This window comes from Canis lupus, chromosome 13, assembly GCF_003254725.2.
Source record: "Canis lupus dingo isolate Sandy chromosome 13, ASM325472v2, whole genome shotgun sequence".
NCBI lineage: Eukaryota > Metazoa > Chordata > Mammalia > Carnivora > Canidae > Canis > Canis lupus.
In genome coordinates this window covers 36,589,284-36,614,002 of record NC_064255.1, presented here as the reverse complement: position 1 = coordinate 36,614,002, position 24,719 = coordinate 36,589,284, and positions in this window count along the sequence as shown.

Sequence of the window (24,719 nt, the reverse complement as noted above, 5' to 3'; positions counted from 1 at the left end):
CCCAGCTGCCCACCTGCTCTGAGCACCAGGGCTGTGCTAGCGATCCCGTGGGGGGGGGGGGGCAGCGGGCTCCTGGGCCCCACAACCAGGTGATCAGGGCCACCAGGCCGGGGGCACCCCCAGGCTGCTCGGAGACCAGCAGGCTTGCCTGGGGAGAAGGCAGCTTGGGAGCCTTGGGTCAGGGAATTTGCATCTCAAAGGGATGAATGGAAAGCTGGCTGTCAGCACGTCCCTCCACACCAGGACTGCTTGTCCCCAGAAGGGCAGGAGAGAGCAGAAGCAAGTTTCAGACCCGGGGAGCAGAGGTCGCGATGGTCCAGGAAATGCACGCAAGGGCATCTCCTGCGACAAGCCGACCCTCCTGGGGGCGGCCCCGAGTCCCAGGCGGGCCCTTGGGGCACCCCCCACCAGAGGGCTGGCCGTAACCGCACCCCCTCCCCTGGTCAGAGTCCCCCCCCCCCCACCTCCATCCCTGCTCCCGTGAGCTCCCTGGTGGCTCGGCCAGATGCTCCCCACTGCACCCTGCCTGGTCCCCGGGGCTCCCAAGGGCCTCCATCTAGTGACAGTCACACCGTCAGCGCCCGGCAGGACGGCTCCGTGGTGACCACCGCCTCTGCTGGGCTGCTGGGCTCAGTTCCCATGTCCAGCAGTGAGTGAGCCCATGTGTGCCAGGCACTGCTCTAGGCCCTCGGGCTCCATCTGTGGAGACCCCTGCTTCACAGAGCTAAGGCGCGTGCCGCTCGTGAGAGCGTGCCAAGGCCATGGTGGTCCAGGCAGAGAGGGGATGAGGTATGAAGCCGGCGGGCGGGGCAGGTGGCTCGGCCTGAGGTCCCGTCTCAGTTACCCGCAGCTGTAGCCACGGCTGTCACTGCAGTGGGACGAAGCACAGAGTCTGTGCTCTGCAGCCCGGCGTGGCCCAGCGGGGGCCTCCACTCAGGGTCCCTCCGGCTCCATCGAGGTGGGGGCAGAGGTCTCCTCCGAGGCTCGATGGGGAAGGGCAACATCACGCTCACCTGGTTGTTGGACAAGGCTGTTCAGTGAGCGCCTCCTCGCTGTCGACCCATACGGAGGCCACCTCCGGCCCTTGAGATGTGGACCTCTTCTCCAGCATGGCAGCCCGTGTTATCGGAGCCAGAAGGGAGAGGTCTTCCAGAAAAGTGGGAGTCCTGCTCTCTTGTAAGCTAATCACAAATGACGTCCCATCCCCGTTGCCCTGCTCCTTAGTCATGGCGAGTCACTAGGCCACCCACACTGGGCAGGTGGGGTGGGCGGTCCCTGCGGGGACATGCAGGAGCCCAGGATGGGAAGGGCAGGGGTATGCGCACTCCAAGAGACAGATGCACTGGGGCCATCTTTGGAGTGCGTCTATAAAATGTCGCCTGAACACAGCTTGGGACAGAGGGCTGCATGGGGGTAGCTTATGTTGGCAGGTGATTCCAGAAGCACAGACATCAGAGGTTGGGGAGAAAAGAGCAGAGAGGAAAGAAAAGCTCATGTGGATGCGCCATCACGACAGCTTGTGTTGTGGGCAGTGGGGCTCCCTCCGAGGAGCCCGGGGTCAGGAGCCCCCATGGCCCACAAGGGATGGGAGACCCAGTAGCCTGTCCTCATGGCTGGAGGCTGCCCCACTCCCGGGCACGTCCAACTTGTGTGTGCCGAGTGCTGGGTGTGCCCCTTGGGCACCCTGGGCTGTGCCTCAGCCTCCCAGGGCGGGAAGGGTGAGGGGGGGACTGTGGAGGTGGGGCAGGTTCCAAGTGACACCTGCGTGAAGCTGGAGATGACATGGGGGGAGGGCTGGGGTGGGCAGATGGATGCTGCCTTTGTTTCTCCAGGACCTGGAACCCAGGGGTCCCAAGCTCCCACCTGCTCTTTAGGCTGGATGGGGGCACCCAGGCCAGAGGGGTGCCAGTGGGCCCAGGCTGCATGCTCTGCTCAAGGGGTGTCTGAGGGGTAACTGATGAGCTGCCCCTTGGGTTTGCATGGTAGGGACTTGGAAATGCCAACACAGGCATAGGCTCTCCGTGGGTTGACATGCTGCTTGGCCAGGTGCCAGGGGTGCTCCCGAGCCATGGCCTGCATGGGGTCGGGTAGGGCAGTGTCCAGCACCCCGACTCTGGCAGTGGAGGGACCCTGCTCAGGTGCCTGCAGCAGAGGAGGCTCATGGTGGGGGCTGCTCATTGTGTGGCCGAGAGACGAGGGTCCAATGCGGGGTCTCAGGGGCCTCAGGGTCTCTGGTGGCTCCTGTGAGTTGTCATAGCTCCTCCTCTCACCTTCCAGGGACAGGGCAAGTGATGCCTGCTGCCTGGGGGCAAAGTTTGCAAGGCTCTTGGTGGTCGAAACCCGGGCGGGCCTCGGTGGGCAGGCCAGCCTGGGGAAGGCCCCGCACGGCCCCTGCACTGCTGGGGACATGCTGGGGACTCAGAGGGGCAGCATGGGGGTGCCTGGGGCCCCCCCGAGGTCCACGCCAGGAGGTCAGTCGTGAGGTCTGCGGGGAGGAAATGTCCTGCGGTGACCTCCAAGAAGAGTTCTCTGAGGCACGGTTCTGGCCTCCGATGTGACCCAGTTAATTCCCAGCACAAATGTTAACTGAGATCTGCAGGCCCTCGGGAGCCGTTCAGGACCCTGGACGTCAAGGTCAAGGTCATCTCTAAAAATGTCAAGGATCCCCTGTGATTCCCTGACTTGCTGGTATTGGGGGCAGAGGGACATCAACACTGTTCCGGTAACCCCCGGCTCCCCTGCTCTGTGCCTGCCTCACTTGGGGGCCTCTCCCCTGCTCTCCGCCCCCCTCCAACTGCCCCCAGCCTAGCAAGGGGCCAGTCACATTGCTCCAGCCCCAATGTCCCTTCCATGCTACCACCAGCCGCCCTGTCCGAGCCCCTCCCCTGCCCCCTCCCACCACACGTGGAGGCTGCCCCAGCCCTCTCTGGACCGCGCCACCCGTGCTGACCCCAGACACTCCCCTCTGTCCACTGGGGGAGGGTCCCGGCAGGGCTGCCTGTGTCCCTCACCACTTGGCCACGTTCCCTGGCCTGGTCAGCTCCCCAGCGAGCCACAGCCAGTCGAGTCTGGTCCTCTGACCCTCATGGCCATGGTGCCCCCTGCGACCCTGCACACTTGTCCCCCAAATCACAAAATCCCCCCATGGAAGTCTGTTCCCCGAGGCCCAGAGGAGATGTGGGTAGTGATGGCCTCGGGTGTCATGTCACCCAGGGTCACCTGCCGGCCACCTGACCTGGTGGTGACCCAGCCTGGCCTGGTCCCCCTTCAGGCCTGGGTTCAGACCTGAGCCTGCTCAGCCAGGATCGGAGGGAGCATCTTTCTGTGGGACTAGGGTTTTTCAAACCCAAACATGCTCAAGACTGGGGGTGTCCCTGTGGAAGTGAGGGCCCCGTCCTCGTCTGTACCCACCGTCCCGGGGGGGCCTCGTGTGTCTCTGCTGGGACAGAGTTGAGAGGGGTTTAGGGGCCACCAGGCCGAGCCTGTGAGCAGAGGAGAAACTGAGCCCCCGAGAGAAGGGCCCGTCGGTGCCACGTAGGCCATAGTCCCTGAGTGCGGAGCTGGCCGAGCCGCCCCGGGTGTCAGCGGGCCTGTGGGAGACACACGGCGGGCACAGCTCAGGGCTTCGGGGCTTCCTTTCCTGTCAACGGCTCCAGACGGCTCTGGCTGGCGGGTGAGCCTGGGCAAGCATATGCCTGCCACAGCGGGCGACAGCTGTCAGCAGCCCGAGAGCTGCCAGAGCCAGGCCCGGGGCGCGGGAGCCACAGCCAGTTGCCATGTAGGCCTGGAAATCGGAGGCGTGCCCCCTGCCAAGGGTCCCGGGCGGCAGGGGCAGTGGGGGGGGGGGGGGCGGTATTAAGTGCTTGTGTGGGTACTCACCCCGGGGAGGGGCACGGGCTGTGGCCAGGGCCTGCTCTGTCCCGGCTCAGGAACTTGGGTGGCCCCCACGGTTGGGCTCCCTGCTGCCCGATGGAAGCAGAAGGCGGCTGTCTGGGAGGGAGAGCACCCCAGAGGTGTGCGGCCCAGGCGGGTCATGCTGGATGGGTGGCCGGGTGGACGGGGCTGGAGGAGGCAGGTGCTGGACGGGTGTCGGGTGGACTGGGCTCCAGCGGGTTGCTGGACGGGTGTCCGGGGGGACAGGGCTCCCGCGGGTGGTGCTGGACGGGCGTCGCGTGGACCAGGCTCTGATGGGAGGTGCTGGATGGGTATCTGGGCAGACCGGGCTCCGGCAGGTTGCCGGACGGGCGCCCGGGTGGGTGGGCTGGAGGTGGCAGGTGCTGGAGCAGGATGGAGAGGCCAGAGCGTGAGGAGTTCGGCCACGTGCTGGACTCAGCTCTGGCGACTCAAGGAAGGCCAAGCTGACCCCTGGCTGGTAGCCGCTCGCTCTGGCCTCATCAGTAGCCCTGGGGGCCCAGGCTTCTCCTAGACCGCTGGCTGAGCCCCAAGCCTGTGCTCCCCCTCTTCCCTCTGGGGGCCCTTCACACCCTCCTTTTAAACCCAGGGTCTCATGAAGGAGGGAGGAACTCTCTCTTCCCCTTTTCAGAGGACCCATCAGAGGCCCAGAGGGTTGAGGGGTGTGCCCAGGGGTGTGCCCAGGGATGCACTGCGAGAGGCTTAGCCCTGGGGCCAGAAGCAGGGCCTCCCCACCCTGACCCACACCCACCCTACAGTGGGGAGGAGCCAGGCTCTCCAACGTCCAACACTCTCAAGGCTCTGAGCTGCCCTGTGACCCCAAGACAGGGACAGCAGGGCTTCCTGGAGACTGGGGGACATGCCATGAGCCTGGACTCCAGACACACGGAGACCTGGCTTAGGTGTGAGCTTTACCTCTTGCTCTGTGCCCCTGAGAGGCCCTGCACTTGGAAGTTTGGTTCTGTCGCCCCCATCAAGGGAATTGAGATGTCTGAGATGTCTGAGATCTGCACCTTTGCAGGGCAGAGACTGAAGCAGGGTCCATTCAACATGCAGATTCTAATGTGGGACATGAGGCATCTGGTACCACTTGGAACAGCCTGCCCAGAACCGTGTCCTTAGCGCTCAGAAGCCCCAGGCAGGGGAGTCAGCTTCTCTGTTCTTCTTTTAGGAGAACCTAGGAGAGTTGGGGCAGACATTGATGATGGCATCATAGTGTGATGCCCACGGTGGTTCTGATGGTGATGGCGATGGTGGTGATAATGGTGATGATGGTAGTGATGGGGGATGGTGCAGATGGTGGCAATGGTGATGATGGTGATGATGATGGTGGTGGTAATGGTGGTAATGATGGTGTTGATAATGTAGATGGTGGTGTTTATGATGGTGATGATGGGGTGATGGTGGTGGTGGTGATGGTGTTGATAATGATGATAGTGGTAACGGTCATGGGAGTGATGCTGATAGTGATGATGGTGATGATGGTGATGGTGATAATAGTGATGGTACTGATGGTGCTGGTGGTGGTGATGGTATAGATGGTGGTATTATGATGGTGTTGACAATGATGATCGGGATGATGGGGTGATGGTGATGGTGTTGATGATGATGGTGATGGTGATGATAGTGATGATGGTAGTGATAGTGGTGGGGGTGATGGTGATGAGGGCAACCCCCAAATCCCTTACATCCAGCAGGGTTTTGTTATGTGTGAGGGATCCCAGTGCCCCACAAGCCTTCACTCACACCGTGTGCTCAAACCAGAGCTGGCCTGGAGCAGGGACCCACTCCTCCACCTGAATTTCTGTGGACTGCCCGTGAACGCATCATTTCATTTGAAGCTGTCATCCTTTATTCACAGACAGAAGGTGTTGCACCCAGGACAAAGCTCAGAAATCAGTCAAAGTAACCTCTTACTCTTCAGTGAGGGACAGGCTTGACCCAGTCACACAGCCAACTGGGGCCCAGCAAGGCCCAGCACAGAGGTCCCAGGCAACCTCCCTCCCACCTACTGTTTCTGCTGTTGCTGCTTAGGGAGAGCTAAGGGGATGTAAGCCCCCTTACGGCGCATTTCTCAGGGGCCAGGGGAGAAGGGAGAGAGGGTGCCAGCTGCAGGCCAGGTGCCACGGGACCAGCCTCTGGGGTAACCATGTTCTATATGTGAGTGATGCCTGTCCCGCTGGGCATTCTCCCCAGCACCTGAGGATGGAAGAGCAGGTGCAGGGGGCAGGGGTACAGAGTAGAAGCTGGCTCGGGCTGGTGTGCTCCTGCCTGTCGGGAGGCTGCATGAAGGGCTGAGGAGCCAGGGGACCCCGTCCTGCAGGAGACGGGAGTCACAGACAGGGAGACCAGGAGTGGACCATGGCTGTCACTGACCGTGTGCCTCAGGCCTCAGGGTTCCCTCTGATGAGCGGGGGGAGGGCTGAGAGCACAGTGACTGCTTCTAGAGGGTGCAAGGACCTGGGGAGCCAGGCGCCACAGGGCATTTGTCATGAGGATTCAGAGCCGGAAGGGATGAAGGGGAGGGTTGGATCAGGGATGAGGTGAGGCAGACACTGGGCTGGAGAGGCTGGCCTGTGGCCGGCAGGGTGGGGACAGGGCCAAGGGGACGGACATGGAGGACACAGGAGGCATTTGGGGTGACACAGATTCCAAGTTAGTGCCACTAAGTGAAGCAGGGAAGGAGCTTCGTGGAGGATCGGGCTTGGGGGAGATAATGAACTTGGCTTTGGAGCCAGCTGGGGTGGGAGCAATTAATCCACGCGGAGAGGGCGGGCGCTTTGCTGCTTTGCTGGCTCAGTACCTGCGCCGATTGCTCTGAATGTCCCTCTAATCGGCTTAGAGATTTATGCAAATCCGAGTGTGCAGGCGCCCTGATTGGGTTGCGGGGGAGCTGTCCGGGCGCCAGCCCTCAGTTTCTCCACAGCACCCTGGCTCTGAGCTCCCGCTCTCTGATGAAATCCCCCAGACAAAATGGGGGTTTTAAACATGATTATGCTGGAACCTAAGGGGATTTCCACAGGAAAATGTGCACAGGTCTGGAGGCCAGGCCACCCTGAGGCCGGGGCAAGATGCGAGGCCGTTCTCAGGGGGACGAGCAGGGCTACAGCAGGGAGGGCCGGAGCGCCCGCCCATGGCTGACACTGAGCCCTGATCCCAAGTACATACTGAGCCCGGACCAAGGCTGCACACTGAGCTCAAGTTCCAGAATCCTTGCCACACACTGAGCCCTGATTACGGCCACACATGGATCCCTGAGCTGGTCACTGGGTGGTCTGAGATGGAGGGCACATCCTACTCACAGCTGGAGGGCTGACCTCTTAAAGATTGAGCCTTCATCCTGGCCACTTACTCAGTCTCATGGTGGTTCCAGACTGAGCCCTGACCCCGGTCACCCTCTGAGCCCTGACCCTGGTCACACTCTGAGCCTTGACCCTGGCCACACACTGAATCCTGACCCTGGTCACAGCCTGAACCCTGACCTGGTCACACCCTGAACCCTGACCGTGGTCCCACTCTGAGCCCTGACCCTGGTCACACTCTGAGCCCTGACCCTGGTTGCACCCTGAGCCCTAATCCTCCAAAACGAGAACTTTGTCGTGGATACCACAGTCCCCTCCTGGTCTGGCCATTCTGAGGTCCTCTGGTTTCGAGACCGGGGCTACCTATGAGTGGTATCTCATACTGTCATTTGAATGGATGAGTCTGAGAGTCTCCGATCATCACAATTATCATACTTTATCACACTGTCCTTCTGTTGGGTCCTCCCAGAGAGATCATAAACCAAAGGGGCAGGCTCCATGTCCATCCTGCTTGCAGGACATCCCAGGGGTCAGGCACTGGGCACTACTCAGTACAAACTCAGGAACAAAGGAGTGAGTGAATGAGTTATTTAAACTCAAAACTACTTGATTCTTCTGGGAAAGAGGGAGTTTTGTCAGGTGACAGGGAGTGCACAGTGTCCTTGAGCATCCAGAAGATGGAGAGGCAAGATCGGGCGGGGGCGGTGTGCGGCGGTGGGGGCACTTATGCTACAGTCAAAGCAGAGCTTCCTAATGAAGGTAGCAGTGGAATTAGGCCCAGCATGTGTGTAAACATGTGTGTGCACGTGTGCATCAGGCATGTGCGCGTCTGGGTTACAGTACATGTGTGTGTGTTGTGCGTCTGGGCCGTGGGTGCTGTGCACCCATGTGCGTGTGCGATGTGTGTGCTGCTGCTGGACGCTCACAGCCGGGTCCACGGGGCTTCCTCCGCCGGAAGCCGGGAGTGAGGTCGGCCCCCTCCGCCCCGAGCTGGACTGGGAGACGCATCACCCTGGGCCCTTGCCGTCCTCGGGGAGCCGTCCGGGCTCAGCGCCCCGTGAAGGAACAGCCCTGGTCGTGGGTTCAGGGCACTAGAATCTTTGGCTTCAGAGACGCCGTAGAGCCTGGGGGCGGATGGCAGAGGGGCAGCGAGGGGCACTTGGCCACTCACAGGCTGGGCGGGGGAAGCCCTGACCCGCCCTCTAGCCGCAGCCAGGGGCAGTGCGAGCCAGGGGTGCCGGTTTGCTTTCCGTGCTGTTAATTTTTTCTCTGATAAGAAATTAGCAAACAGGACATAAATCCTAGAAAACGTTGTGAGTGTAAGTAAAAGCACAGCAATGACTCATAACCCACCCCAGCTTGGCGTTAGTACCTTAGGCCGCCCCGTACAGCTGTGCATGTTGCCCACGGCTCAAAGGGGCTGCGAGAGGAGGCACTTTCAGCCTGTGGTGCCCTCACGAGGCCGCACGACCCGAGGAGGGCTGTATCCAGACCTGGGGGTCGGAGGGCACGTGGGTGACTGCTGTCCAGGAGGACGCCCCGCGGCGTGCCCACCGCCCGCCTGCGCTCAGGCACCGCCTTGTCTCCAGGCGCCAGTCTCTGTGACTTCCGTGCTGACACGCGTCTCTGCACTGCTTGCACCTCCCTCGCGGTTGCACAGGCGGACTGCTGGACACGTAACCGCAGGATGCCAGGCATGGGATGTGAGTGCCAGGGCCGCGGGCGGCTGGGTCCCGGGCTCTAGGGCCATAGAGCTGTTGGCTCTGGCATCAGCAGGGCAGGTCGGCGGGCTGGAAACCCGGGCAGGGCTTCCATTACAGTCTTGAGGTCTCGTGTCTTCCCCACGAGACTTCCCTTTCACTCGTAGGGCCACCTCCTGATGAGACCAGGCCCACCACACCCCAGAGGGCAACCCGCTTTCCTGAGAGCCCACCAGCTGTGGACTCGGTCTTACCTTCAGGGCATCTTCACCGCGGTGTTGACGCCGGTGTTGGAACATGCGTCCGGGCCCTGCAGCCCGGCCCAGCCCAGCGGATGTCGCGGCGACCCCTGTGGTCACTTTGAAGCACATTTACTGCCAGTCAACAGACACAAATGCTAATCTTGACTTATCTTCACCCAAACCAGGATTTACTAAGTGAATATTGGTATCAATATCTCATTTAAAAGCAAATGCATCCTGTTAATAGAGAATCGGAGCCTCTTTTCATGTGCTTCTGGGTCATGAGATGTTTGCAAGAGCCCCGCAGGGTCAGGCTGCCATGGGGCCTGTGGACTTGAATAGAGAGAGGCTGTGGGTGGGGGGCGCGTCTGGGGGGGGGGCACCCTCCCGTGTGCAAGATGCTGTAGGAGTCTAAGGGCGGCGGCAGGGCACTGACAGCCTCCACTCATCTCCCTCCCGGTTCCAGCAAGGGGGAGGGTCCCAGGGCCCTCGGGACCTGGCCGTGCCTCACCCCTGAGAATTCGGGGCCCCTTGGGAGCCAGCGTGGAGTGCTTGCGTCCCCAGGTGGGGGGGGCCGAGAGCCGCACGGGCCCGGGGCCCACGCAGGCTCAGCGTGGCTCCTCACTGCTGGTGTTTTATTGTCACTGCTTCCAAGAACGGACGGGACGGCTGCCAGACGCCCAGCGCGCAGTCGGGGCCCCGCGCCCCCCCCTCCCCTGCTTCCCTGTCATCGCACTTGCGACTTGTGGTTAGAGCGGTTGAAGGAATTGGGTCAGTTCCTGTATCTTCTAACTGATTCTGATAGTTCAGGCAATTGCTCTGTCATTAACCCAGATCATCGCGCCCTTTGATCAGCTGCGGAGAGAGGCGACACCCCTGCGTTCAGCAGGGAGCCCGGCCACACGCCGACAGTCATCTGGCGTTTGCCACAAGTCCGCCTGGGACATGTGGTGTTTGGGAGGCCGACAGTCCAAGGCGCGTTTGTCCAGGTCACTCCGCTTTCCAAATTTGTATTAGGCCTGGCATTGGCCTCCCGGTTCCTGTAGCTAGTCCAGAGCTCTGGCGCGTGTGCACGTGTGTGAGCGTGTGGGCACGTGTGCAGGGGGGCGGGGGGGATTTCAGTTCCTTGGAATAACAATGGACTTGTTATGGAGGAAAGGTACGGATGCGAGAGGCCAAGGCCCTGCCTGGCGAAGGCTCTGTGCTCCACGCGACGTGTGACCTTGGAGTGTCTTTGGCCCGTATGTGCTCCAGGGCCTCTTCCTGTAAACTGGGCCCCAGGGTCCGCGTCCAGGGCGTTGCAGGGTAAGATCCAGCACGACGAGGACACGGCATCGGGCAGGTGTTCCGGAAATACCCAGCGCTTCCTTTTCCTTTACACCCTCAGGCTCCCTGCGGCCTGCGTCCCCGGGGCACCATCTCCCCGAGAGTCACTCCAAGCTCCTGGATAAAGTGCGGCCCCATGCTCTGGCCGCGAGGCCCCCGTCCAGAGCGCCGTCCTCGTGTCCCCCGGCCCATTCCCGTGGAGCCCAGGACCGGCCGCTTCCGCCACCACCGCTGCCAGTGCCCCAGAAAGGCCAGGCGGTGGGCACTTGGGTCACTGTCTCCGTCTGCGGGAGCCACTGTGCTGCATGCGGGATGCTCGCGGGGCTTCTCTGGGGGCCGAGCCATGGCACCAGGTCCCGAGGCCCGTGGTCGGCATAGCAGCTGCTGCCCCCCTGCGCTCTGGTGTCCTCATGGGTGCCCACAGGCCCCGTGTCCGTCAGGCACGTCCTCGCCAGGGCCTTCGGGTGTCTCCCCGAGTGGGCGGAGGAGTAAGCATGTGGGGATGGATGGCTCCCCTTTCCTCTTAACGGGGTGTGCTCCTCCCCACAGGCTGTGCGACGGGTCACTGTACCTGTCACGCTGCCTGGTGGGGCAGGCTCCGGAGGATTGGGTCTGGGCGTAGGATGCTTTGTGTCGTACACCTGACACTAGCACAACATTGTGCAGTAATTATTCTTCAATTAAAAAATCCTAACAGTAAAAAAAAAAATGCTTTTATTTTTATTTCAACGTCAAGTGAATACAGCCCTTAGACCAAATCACCCAGTCCCTTTCCTCGTAGGAAGTGCTGTAAAACCTGACACGGGTCGTGTGCACGCCCCCGCAAGCCTCCATCTCGCCCGGTGCTGGTGCCCAGGTCCCGGGGTCGGGCCCGAGCTGCAGGACACCCTGCGGTCACCACGCCGGCGCTCCCCGCTACGGCCGTCCCCAGCTTTCATAGAGGAATGTAATAAGAAAGACCCATCTGAAGGCTGTCCCTCTATGCTTTGCAAAAATGTAACCTAGAACCTCATCTGTGCTGGGGACAGAGGTCCTCATGGGAAGGCCCGCGGCGTAAATTCCTCCGAATGGTTTTGTTGTCTTAGATGTTTGTGCAGGACCCGGAGATGTAGAGGGACCCCGGGCCCAGACCCACCTGCCGTGTCATCCTGGAGGCAGAGCCGTGACCCCAGAAGCTCCTGAAGGAAGGAAGGAGGCCCCATGGCAACTGTTTGATGGCCGTGCATCTTGGCCTTGGGAGGACCCTCTTGGAGGCAATTTGTTCTCTGACCATTTAAGAGAATCTAAGGACTTTGAGGGTCCAGGAGGCATGATGCACTGTCGAACGGGACCTGGACCAGGCTCCGGTGTGTTGTTGCTTCCTTGGTGTCTGAGCGGAGGCAGCCATGGGCAGCCCTCAGCCCCCTTTTGGGCAGATTCTCACTCGAGGCCTGGCCCCACCCGGGTTGGGTGTGAACTGGCTGGACAGTGGGCAGGCGGAGGAGGCAGGAACGGTGGCACAGGAGCCCGTGGACGAGGCCTTGTTTGGACAAAGTGTCCTTGCAGGTGGAATTAGGGTCAGGGCCTCCACGTGAGATCATTCTGAGCGCCTCGGGGGACCCTGACCCAATGGCAAGCGTCCTTACAGGAGGCGGAAGAGCGGAGGGCTGGAGAGGAATGGCCCGGGGGACGTGGAGGCAGAGGCGCGGGGACCCTGGAGCCTCCCCTACAGCCCTCAGAGCAGGTGCGGCCCCACAGCGCCTTGATCCCAGGCTTCTGGCCTGCAGAATGGTGACCGGGGTGTTGCTGTGAGCCCCCCACTGTGGTCACGCGTTCCGGATGCTGACCTAGGGTGCAAACAGGCCCCGCGGTTCCTGGCTGGGAGTCCACCTGTAGGCTGCAGGAGAGGCCAGGAGAGGCCAGCCCCCGTGCCCGGGAGGCCTCTGAGCAAGCCTGAGCGCCATGGGCCTGGCGTGGGCAGCGCATGGGCGAGAGGCTAGGCCAGGGAGGGCCCAGGTGACACGCTGGCTCGCAGGGGATCCAGGGGGACCTTGGGAGTGAGGAGTGGCCTCGTGAGGCCGGCGGTTCGGGCCTCGGCAATGACTGTTCCCCTTGCTGAGTCAGGAACTCTGCCAAATGAATGATCCCACTTAATCCTTGCTCTGTGCCTGACTCCCGTTATTATCCCTAATCTGCCCCTTAGAAAACAGGCTCAGAGAGGTCAATTTGCTGGCTCGGGTCACACAGCTGATGTGCACCCGAGCCAAGGCTGGAGGGGAAGCTGTGATTTTGTTCCCCAGAGTCCCGCGTGCCCTTCTCGCCTCCCGCCGACACCTTCCACCTTCCGGGGGTGGGCCAACAGGCCCGCTGGGTCCCTGGGGGGCCAGGCAGGCCACCCCGCTCACCCTGCACTCACACCCCCGAGGCTCGCCAGAGACCCAGAGGCCCCAGCAGCATCGATTGCTTTGCTGCTCGCAAGTGCCCTGGAGAATCAGGCTTCGAAGCCCCCAGCCTCCATCCCCCAAAGTACGGGCCTCCAGCGGGGGCCCTAGGGGAGTGGGGACCGTGGACTCCCCGAGGACCAGAGGCTCTGGAGAAGGAGCAAATCCTAGGTGACCTTAGTCACCCCTCTCACTGCCCCTCAGGAAGGAGCCGGGGCTCCCAGGTCCCCTGAGAGTAGCAGGTGGAAACCCACTTGTTTCTAACTGATTGGTGGATGGCAGCGTTAGTTTTGTGAACTGGGAATAAAAGCAGAGAATCCTCTAAATAATCAGGAGCTCACCAGGAAAATAGCCACGAGGCCCAAGCCCTGTGAGGCACACTGCAGCACGTCACAGGGGCCGAGCATCCCGGGCTCTGCCCATGAGCAGCCATCACAGCCCGTCCCCAGTGGGTCCTGCATTCACGTCTCTGTAACGGCCGCCTGCTTGCCCTAGGTCCCCCTGGAACCCTCAGCCCTTGAGGAGCCCGGGTGCACCTGAGGGCCGCGCCATGTGTGTTGGTTCCCAGGGCACCAGGACCGCATGTCATGTTCTATCCCGCAGACGCGGACACAGTGGCCAGTGGTGAACCTAAGCGAAGTGGTCCTCACCCTCCCCGCTCCCGAGGGCCCAGGAACCCCTGCCTTGTGATGTAGCTTCCTTGCCTTTCTTCCTGCCACCTCCCCTTAGTGTCCAGTGATGCTTCACAGGCCCCTCGGCATTCTGGTCAGTGTCCTCTACACACACCCATTTGTTCATGTCCCCCCTAAACTCTGGGTCCCAGGACCAAGTGCTGGGTCTCAGAAGTGGCCTGGGCAGTTTGGGGGTCAGCCATGGTCTCTACTTGGACAGGAAGAGGCTGGCACCTCCTCTGGGAGGTCACGGGAGGGTGGACAGTGGCGATCGCCAGGAGGAGTGGAGGGGAGAGTGTGTGCGGTCCAGGTGGGGCAGGGGCTGCAGCCCCCAGCTCTGGCCCATCAAGAACTGTGGGTGGTGGGTTGAAGCCGTCACCCTGAAAATCAGGTTGGAAATCAGAAGAACTGTAAGCTCTGTGCAGTCTCCTGCTCAGTGGGGCTGACACCTGCCCGGGGAATTGGCATGATGCACGGGCCTGTGGGTGCCTTTTCAGAGCCATGACTGCGAGAGAGCCAGGGGCCTGGGCCAGCCTTCCTGAGCAGATCCAGGGCCTTTCCAGTTGGGCTGCCGCCACACTGGCCTGGCGCATTATCACTCACAGATGGTCTGCAAATAGTGAGGGTGGCAGGAGGCAAGCGGGTGATGTGTGTGAGGGGGGGATGGATCCCCCAACAGAACCCAAGCACCCACTCATGCCAGCCCTGAACTGGGTGCTGGAGGCTGAGAGGTGGGCAAGACACACGTACCCCCAGGCTCAAGAGGCACCAGCAGCAGCCGGTGGTTCACCCATGCCCACTCTCCACCCTTAGAGAGTGTCTGGGGGCTCTCCTGCCTCTGCCGTCAGACTATGAACTCATCCAAGCCCATCATCTCCAGCATTCTGCCTGTCACGGAATGCTTCATCCCTGTCTCCTCGGCGAATGCCACTGAAGTGCTGGCACATAAAGAGTCTTCTTTAAAGGTGGTGGGGGTGGTGTGTGGGGTCAAATGGTGTCTCCCGAAGTCATGTCCGCTTGGAACCTCAAAATGTGGTCTTATTTGGAAATAGGATCTTTGCCAATTCCTGAAGATGAGGCCAACTAGAGTGAGCAGACCCTTAATCCAGTCACTGGTGTCCTTGTGAGAAGAGGAATGAAGACCGTGTGAAGACCGAGGAAGAGATCGGGGCCGTGTGGCCACGAACCAAGGATCACCAAGGACTGTGGGGCCACCCCCGAAGCTAGGAGAATCCACAGATTTGACCAGATTTAACACAGACAACACATTTCAGGCTTCTGGCCTCCAGAACTATGAGAGAATGCATTTCGGTGGCTTTAGGTGACCCGCCTGTGACCTCTTGTGACAGCAGCCCCAGGAGACTAGTACAGAGGGTAAGTGGAGGCCGAGACCTGCAGATGGAAGTTCGGTCAGGACAGGCTGAGCTGTGCTGTGCCACGGCTCCCACATCTCCGCGGCTTAACGTCACGACGGCTTCCTTCTCATGCCCGCGTAGGCCAGCAGGGTGCTTTGCTCACCATAGTAGCTTGGTACCCCAGCTGACAGAAGAGCCACCGCCTCCGAGATCCTGCCTACTCCAGCTGGAGGAAGGCAAGGAGGGTGTCTCACACCAGCAGGTCCATGTTCCAGTCTATACCCCACCTGCGTGGCTCTAGCCAGACACGAGGGGATAGGAAAAAGGCAGATCTCCTTTGTGCCCAGAAGGAGAGAACACCTGGGAATCCCTGATGAGGACTGAATCACCATAACCCCAGCCTGGTCTCAGGACCACTCAGCCCTGAGCCACTTTCACCTGTGTGTCTCAGCTCAGGACTGTGGGAAGAGCATGGGGTTAGAGTCAGATGACTTTAATCCTGGTTCTAATGAACTTTGTCACAACCTTTGGTGCAAATTGGCCTAGGTCTGATCCATGAAGAGATTGAGGAGGGGAAGAAAGATAAGTAGACAGATGTGTGGGGGAGAGATTGATAAGTGGGTGATTTGATAGATGGGTGGGTGGGCAGTTGGGTAGATGTATGAATGGGCAGGTGGATGGGTGGATCAATGGGTGGGTGGGTGGGTGGATGAATGGATGGATGGATTGTAGATGGTGGATGGATGGTGGTTGGGTGGATAGATGGGTGGGTAGGGGATGGATAGTTGGGTGGATGGATGGATGGATGGATGGGTGGGGAGGGGGTGGATAGATGGATGGTTGGATGGTAGATGTGTGGGTGGATAGATGGGTAGGTAGGTGGATGGCTGGGTGGCTGGGCGGCTGGATGATGAATAGATTTACTGACAACTTTGCTGTGAACCAGATGCTTTATATAAATGAACAGCTTTACTCCTTGCGCCCCACCTGTCATTGTGGTTCCTAATTTACAGTTAAGGAAGCTGACCTGGTGATGTCCAACGTGTTTCCAGGGTCACACAGCTGATTGGTGACTGAAGTGGGATTCAAACCCTAACAAAGCCAGCCCTGTCATCACGAGTGCCAGGCGGCCACGCGCCAGGGCTGAGAGCAGAAGGGCTGGTCCAGGTGACGGCCCCCTCCCCACCAGGGGCAGCTCCTGCCCACAGGGAGCCCTTGCCCCTGGGAGCGCCCTCCTCCCCCGAGCGCTGCCCCGGCAGAGCCAGAAGCTTGCCAACCCTGGACTCCGAGAGCGGTGGCTGCTCTGGTGGCCCGGGGAGGACAGTAATCCCGACTCAGAGCCGGGGATCTCCACGCCGCCGACATTCGTCCTCTCGGGGTCTTTGTGAGCGCCAAGACTTCTTCTTCTGATTCCATTCTTTTTTATACAAAGAAAAAGTATCATAAAAGGCCCAAAGCCACAGTGATTCGTCTCCAACTCATTTCAGAGTTTCAATTATCTAAATTATTGCTTTGCCCTGGCACAAAAGGAAGAGGCTCTATTTTTAAAGACACTGGGAGATAAGTGCCGGTTGCCTCCCTGTCAACAATGCATAATAATTCTGATCAGGCGCTCATCACGTTTCAATAGCAGCAACAATGGCAGCCATCGGGGTCCCCGGGTGTTTTATTTTTAGCCTGAAAATCACAAAGGAGGTGCCAGGCGAAGATTTCACGCGGCAGCCCGGGCTTTTGAATGTCTCCTCCATCAGGCCGGCCAAAAATCCCGTTTGGCTCCCGGGAAGCGGGGAGAGTCCCGGGGGGAGGACCGCTTGGCCGGGCGCGGGACGCGCTGTCGGGAGCAGGGCTCCGTGCATGCAGCTGCTCTTGCTCCAGCGAAGGGACGCTCCCGGGTCCTCTAGGAAAAGGCCAGCTCAGGATCCCTGGGTGGCGCAGCGGTTTGGCGCCTGCCTTTGGCCCAGGGCGCGATCCTGGAGACCCGGGATTGAATCCCACGTCGGGCTTCCGGTGCATGGAGCCTGCTTCTCCCTCTGCCTGTGTCTCTGCCTCTCTCTCTCTCTCACTGTGTGCCTATCATAAATAAATAAAAAATTTAAAAAAAAATTTAAAAAAAAAAAAAGGAAAAGGCCAGCTCGAGAGCCCTGGCCCGCATCACCGTGATAGGCCCCGGGAGAGAGGTACAGGATGCTGCGGGGGGCTGGAGGTCAGAGGGGAGGCTTCATGGAGGCGGTGATCAGCTCTGCTCATCCAGGCAGGCACACGCAGCGCAGCAAGGACACTTTGCAGGGATGTCTTCCAGCTTCACTGAGATGCAACTGACACGACGTTGTGTGAGTTTGAAGTACAGGAGGTGCTGATCGGACCCAATTATAAGGCCCCACACGCCCCCTGCTGCAGAACCAGTGGCCACCTCTACCTGGCCATGGTCATGGTTTCGTGAGGGACCGTGATCCAAGCGGAGTTAGGGGGCTCTGGAGGGGCTGGCCACGTGGAGTGGAGAGAGGCGGGGGGCAGAGAGGGGCAGCTCTAGGGCCCCGGTGCTGGCCGGAAGGGAGGAGCAGAAGAGGGGACTTGGCGGATGTCCCATCCAGGCGACGCTTCCTGTGTGTCCAGACCGGCAGTTCCAACCTCCTCCCGGCCCCAGCTGGCAAGTCCAGCCGTGGCCTCGCACCAGTCACTTACTGGGGACCCTCTTTTTCCTGACCGGAGTCCTGGATTCTGGTCACCTCACCTTTCTGGACCTCAGTGTCTTCGTGAAAACGGGATGAGCCTCCTCACTTACGGGCTGGCTGGGAGCACCTGACATCATGGGTGTGGAGCCCTGGACACGGCGCCCTGGCTGAGGCTGTTCCTTCCAGCAGATCCTGTTCTGCCCTCCTGGGTCTGGCTCGGCAACTCGGCCCAGACCTGAGGGCTTCTCTCGTCCCCCAGCCTCCCCTCCCCTGGGGCTGTCGAGCCAGAGCAGGAGGAAGCCCTGTCTAGAGCACAGCGCCGGGTGCTCCGTGCTTTGGCCTCCTGTAGACACAGCCACCAGACATGTCACACATCACTGCACAAGCATACGGCTCAAACCTGGCTGCTCATGGTAGAGATGAGGCACCCGGTTGAGGATGGGCCAGCGTTGGAGTCGGCGCCCAGAGGAAGGGGCAGGTGATGTGTGCCTGGTGGGCTGGAGGGCAGGCGGGTGGGGCAGCTGCCCTGAACTAGACGGATCCATGATTGAGTGACCCCAGCCCAACACCTGACCGCAGGATCCACTCCCCTTCTGCCCCTCTGCTCACGACAGCAGACAATTCATGAGTCAGACCGGGAAGGGACTTTGGGCCCAATTCCCCCCTTTATTGAAAAGGGTACTTAGCACAGTGAAAGGTGGGAATTTGGTATTGAGCCTGGTTAGGTGCCACCGTTTCATTGGAGGATCTTGGGGAGTCAGGTGAGGCCCCAGACCAGCCTTGAGGGGCTGGACTCCTCCCCAGGCCCCATCTGTGGGAACACGGAAGCAGATGCTGTCTGCTGCCATCAGCAGAATGGCAGTCATAGCCTTACCCCACAGCCCCAGACACGAACACGGGGCGGGGCTTGACCTTCTGCACTTCTGACCTGCCGGGGAAAGTCACTAGCTATGAGGTTGACCAAGCAAGCTGGATTTTTCCATAAACGATCAAGATAAGAGATTTGGACTGTGGATGGTCCATGAGGGCTGTGAGTGGTCCATGCGGGCTGTGGGTGGTCCATGTGGGCCATGGGTGGTCTATGTAGGCCATGGGAGGTCCACATGGGCCGTGGATGGTCCATGTGGACTGTGGATGATTCACATGGGTGGTGGATGGTCCATGTGGACCATGGGTGGTCCATGTGGACCGTGGATGGTCCATGTGGGCCGTGGGTGGTCTATGTGGGCCGTGGATGGTCCATGTGGGCCGTGGGTGGTTCATGTGGGCCGTGGGTGGTCCATGTGGGCCGTGGGTGGTCCATGTGGGCCATGGGTAGTCCATGTGGGCCGTGGGTGGTCCATGTGGGCCGTGGGTGGTTCATGTGGGCCGTGGGTGGTCCATGTGGGCCATGGGTGGTCCACATGAGCCGTGGATGGTTCATGTGGACTATGGATGATTCACGTGGGTGGTGGATGGTCCATGTGGACCATGGGTGGTCCATGTGGACCATAGAAGATCAATGCAGATCCAGGATGGAGCAGACTGTCCACAGTGGACTATGGATCCAGGATGGAGCAGACTGTCCACATATGGTCCATATGGACTATGTATGGTCAGTGTGGATGGTCAATGTGGCCCTGGGAGGGACAGTCAGTGGGATCCATAAAGACTACGGATAGCCAGTATGGACGGTCACTGTGCACCGTGGTCCATCAATATGAAGAGGGAAGTCATGGGGGACATGGTCACTGCCTCTGAACTCTAGAGTCAATCCTTTGCCGGAGAAAAGAGACGCATCTTAGGGCATCAGGGCAAACCCAGCCCCAGAGGATGGGAACCCAGCAAGGCAAACTTGGTCACAATATGCAGAACAGCATTCTAGCACAAGAGCCATCCTGAGTCGTGGGAGTGAGCTCCTCATCGCTGGAGGTGTTCAAGTAGAAGCTACAGAAACACGGGGTTGCTGAAGACATTTCTATACAGAAAACAAATGTTGAACATTTCTAAAGAAAGTTTTTAAAATTCTGGAACTAAAAGGATCTGAGTCTTTCCCCGCTCGCCTACCCCTCTGGCGCTGCTACTGTTCTGTCCTTACTCCTTCTGCCTCCCCCTCCCGCCCTCTCCTCTCTTCGCCGTGAGTCTCTGCTCATCTTTTTTGCATCCTCTTGCCCATGAATTCGGTCGATCTGTTTGTTAAGGATTCCTCCCTGCGGCCTCAGCCTTTCTTCCAGGCTGTGCCCACCACAGCCCGGAGCTGCCGCCTGTCGGGTGTCTTCTCTTAGATGTCACAAGGGCATCAAAAATTGAAGTGCCCAGGGGATCCCTGGGTGGATCAGCGGTTTAGGGCCTGCCTTCTGCCCAGGGCATGATCCTGGAGACCCAGGATCGAGTCCCGTATCGGGCTCCCTGCATGGAGCCTGCTTCTCCCTCTGCCTGTGTCTCTGCCTCTCTCTCTCTGTGTGTCTCTCAGGAATAAATACATAAAATCTTTAAACAAAAATTGAAGTGTCCAAACTGTAGTATTAGTCGCCCTAAATCTGCTCCTCTCCCAGAGGCACCACCTCCAGGAGGGCCGCATGATCCATCCCTGCACCACGAGCCGGAGTCTGGAGTCACACGCAGCCCCGCGCTGTGCATCACCCACAGCCCCTCCATGCGGCGACGGGGGCCAGGCGGGTGCGTCCTTGCCTCCTTCCTCCTGCACCTGCTCGCCTGCCCTCCCACGGCCATGCCCTCCTGCGTTTGGCCGCCCTCACTCTCCTGGGTGTCTACACTGACCCAGGACCCCAGCACCCACTGAGCTGACCCTCCTGTCTCCGAACACTTCCCAGCTCTGCCTCAAGGCCTGAGGCTTCCTGCGGGCAAGGATGAAGCCCGCCTTCCTGCTCTCAGACCTGGTCTTCCATTTGCCTCTCCTGACGTTCCTCCTCTAACCCAGAGGAGCTACCGCCTATGCCTCGAAACACAGCGGAGCCATCGGCTTCCCCCTCTGGAAAATGTTCCTGGGCGTGCGCGTGCAAACCCTGGGTTGTGCCTCCTGCACCTTCTTGGGTTCCCCTCTTCACTCTGGGACCGCCCTGCCCTGCAGAGCTCCTAGCTCTCCCTCAAGTGTGAAAACTCTTTAAACGCCCCTTCTGCATCTCATCTCAAAACCTCCTTCGTGAACAAATGTTCCTAAGGTTTTGTGTCTGCTTTCTGTTCCCTTCTTTTAGAGGACAAAATGGAAAAAAGGAATTTCCCTTTGTTTCTGTACCATAGAAACATCTTAGTGTCTAAGATGAAGGTCATCAGATAGGACTCTCAGGGCCCTTGGTCCTGTTTCTCAGAAAACAGAGCCTGAGGCAAGGGTTACGTACTATTGCTTTTTTGGGCAGTTGCAATCTTAAGGCAGCCAGGGTGAGGGAAAAGGGATGTGAGTCAGCACGAGATGGGAAGGAACACGTGGTGCTGGGCTGTCCCCCTGCCATGGCTCCAGGACAAGCTGCAAGGAGGCTGGGTGGGTCGGTCTACAGGCAGCCCAGCCAGCCAGGGGCACCTCCAGTCAGCTCGTCTGGGGAAGCCATGAGCCAGGGCCCTTGGGAGGAAGGGAGAGGGGTGCCCATGTCTCTCTTGGGTCCTGCCTCCCATTGGTTGGTGCAGGTGCACACCTGGGGCATCGTCCCCCTCAGGGCCCAGGCACAGTCCTGCCCACCCCCATGCTGTGGCATCTCAACAACTCTGGGAGCATCAGGGGTGCAGCTGGTTGGCTGTGGCTTGGATGAGGGAGAGGCCCAGGTGTCGAGGCAGATGGAGACGAGCGAGCCTGGGGCGGCCAAGGTGTGCACGCGGGCAGACAGTGGATGGGCCCTGACCCTGCCCCAGGCACGAGTGGCCCCATGTCACGGATGGAGCCCCTGGACAGGGCTCACCATGCGGCAGGGTTCCGGCTTCTCACCTCCTCTGGCCTGACCGTGACGGTGGCTCGTATCCTGGTTTGGCCTCCGGGGGCGCAGAAGCCGCTGTGCACCTGCAGCCCAGGCTCCCGTAGTGGCCCCTCCTGCCCACGCCCCGCAGAGAATAGGGTCCTGTGTCTGACCATTGTCCCTGTGCATGTGGCCCTGGGGAGACCTCACCTTCTTTCCTCAATCTTCAAGTCCTGTCACGAGTCCACGCGTGCTGCCAGCATTTCCAGCCGGCGGCACGTGGGGGTCGTGGACAGATGCCTGCTTCTCTTGGGGCGAGGTGAAAGGTCACCAGGAGAAGAGCACACCTCCTTCGTCTGGTGTGCAAACAGGTCCCCGGAATACCCCCCGCCCTGTGCCCCAGGCCCAGTACTGCAAGGGGACCCCGTGTAATCTCCCTGTGGCCCCTTCTTGTTGGGGGGACACAGAACGACGAGAGAAAGTCTCACTAGGACACGGAGTAGCCTGGCGGGAAGGTCACGGCAGTGGCTTCCAGTTACTCCGTGACATGCCAGGCACGGGGCAGGACCGCGACCAGGGTGCCTGACTCAGACGTCACCCCAGCCCCGTGAGCTGGACGCGGGGGCGGCTCAGGATGTTGCAGCGACCGGCCCACCGTGGGAGTTGGCAGCAGGCCGTGGGATCCTGGACGCCGCTCGCCGTTCCATCCACGTGTGGCACGTGGAGGGTGGGTGCATGCGGCATGGGTGTCGCGGCTCACCCACTGAGGCCTCCGCCACTGCCCGCACCTCCGGGGGAGGCCTGGTGTCAGGTGTGAGGGGTGCCCGGAGCCGGGGCCCAGGCCCGCAGGGGAGTCAGTCCCCTGAAGCCTGGGGACGAGCAGCTGCACACTGACCACCCTGAGTGACGACCTGGGGCGAGTCACAGAGCTCCCAGGGTCTCGGGGCCCCTTTCCACCTGCCCTGTGTCTGGGCCTCACAAGAGCCCCAGGAAGGCGGGCGGCACCTGTGATGCTCACGTGGGACAGAAGTGCAGGCTGAGCGGAGAGAGGCCACAGGCTCGCTGCTGGGAGGACATCGTGAGAGCTCTGCGGGGGAGGAGGGGTGCCTCGACCTTGGCCCGTGTCCTCAGCCTCTGGAGGGAGACCCCTTCGAGGACCGGAAGTCCCTCCCTGAGGTCCCCCGAGGGGTGCTGTGATCTGGCCCCTGGGGATGGCCGCCGCCTTGGGCCCTGCAGCTCAGTGGCAGGAACACGGACAGCCCAGCAAGCCCGCAGCCCGCGATGGATGAACCTGCAGGACATGCCTGCTCCCAGATCTCACCTCACGCAGAAGCAGATGACGGGGACAATGAGGGGCCGACGGGAGCCTCAGAGCCGTACTGGCCTCTCCTGGCCTCTGAGGGGGGCAGAGCCTGCTGCCCGCCTTGTGCATCCGCAGCAGCTGAGGACAGGGTGGGGGGCAGGTCAGGGTGTGAAGGCTTGGCCGGGGCCCACGGTGAGCAGCGCCTGAACCCCAGCCTGGGGGGTCCTGGCCGAACGCACAGTGAGCAGCTCGGGTTCAGTGGGAGGCGCGGGTTCGCAGTCCGGTGGGGGCGGGGGTCGCACACGGTGTCTGTGGCATCTCAGCTGTGTGCCCTTGGGCACATGCTCAACCTCTCTGGCTTTGGGGGCTGCTGTTTCCCACCTGGGGGTGTGCAGCTGTGCATGACATCACGGAGGCCAGCTGCCAGCACAGGCTGCGTTGCATCTAATCTAAGACACTGTCGATTTTAATACCCACTGTTATTTTTGGGGCATTACTAAAAAGAAGAAAAAAAAAAGATTGCCATTTATCTCGAAAGACACCGTTGATGGTGGATGCACCCTGGTTTCAGAGCTGTTCAGATGGGAACACATGTGCCCCTTCGATGGACTGACTGGGGACTCGGTAAATGCCTTAGTCTCCAAAGCAGGGTCTGATGGGCGAGGAGCGAATGTGGGCTGAAGGTACCGGGCGCCGAGCAGCTCGGTGTGGAGGAGCACATCCAGCAAGGGAGTGAGATCCCCAGCCCCCGGAGGTGTTCAAGTTAGGCTCAGCGGAGTCCAAGCAGCCCACCAGCCGGACAGAGGCTCCCAGAGCACCCTTCAATGCCCTTCCTTCTCCGGATCGGTTCCCTGGAGACACACCCGCCTGCGTGCAAGGGGCGCGGGTCCACCAGATGGCCTCTGGGTCCGTCTCAGCTGGAGGCCCCGGAGCCCAGGGCTACCTTCCACCTTCCAGCATCCTTTGTTTCTCTTGCTTTTTTTTTTTTTTTTTGCTCAGTGGGTGGTGGCTGGTGAAGGAGCAACACGGGGCCTTTCTCGGAGGTGCTGGAGCCTGCTGCCGTCCAAAGAGACAACTGGCACCCACGGGCCCCAGCTGGCAGCCTGCAGGGCCACACCCAAGGGAGTCGGATGGCGCTACTGGACTCCCGAGGCCCTCGCTCACCTGAGTGTTGGACGGGGCGGCCAGACCACCCCCCTGGTGCCCCGTCTGCCCAAGCCCGGCTGAGGTCACAGCAGAGCTGCTGGACCCCTCTGGCCATCGGCCTCGTCCCATCCCCACCGGGCACCTGACCTCAGCCGCTCTCCTGCGCCAGCCCACGTTTCCTCCCCGGCACCCAGGCGCTGTTCCTCGTCGCTGTATGCCCGTCTCTGGTCTCATCCCCGTCTATGCCGGCGGTCCCCAGCTTCTGCGGGACTTGTTACCACCCCTTTGGACATGAGGCAACAGCCACCACCTTTCTCCCAGGAACCCCTGCTGTGGGCCAGCTCCAATGCAAGGCGCCCGGGGCACACCCGCACGTGGGGTCTAAGGCGCGGCTGTGAGGGGAAAGGAGAATTCTTATCACACAAACCAGGAAGCCAGGCCTCGAGGGGTCACGTAGTGGGACTTGACAGCCCTGTCCTGACCCCTGCCCTGCTCGTGTTCCCGCTCCAAGCCCAGACACTTGCCTGCCGCCCAGTCCCCTGTGTGAGGCCTGATGAACCAGCCGCAGCCTCTCCCAGCAGGTGGGTGTGCACGCAGCGTCCCAGGCCTCGGCGGGGGCATCACTGGCTGGGCCTGCTGCCCTCTCAGGGCCTCGGGCGCCCGGCTCTACCTGCACCTGGGTACCAGGGGTGCCCACCGCCCAGCCCCACCACCTTGGGGGCCCAACGCAGGCTCACCCCACCTCTCCCTCTGGCTTCGTTGAACCGGCCCCACCGCACACATGTC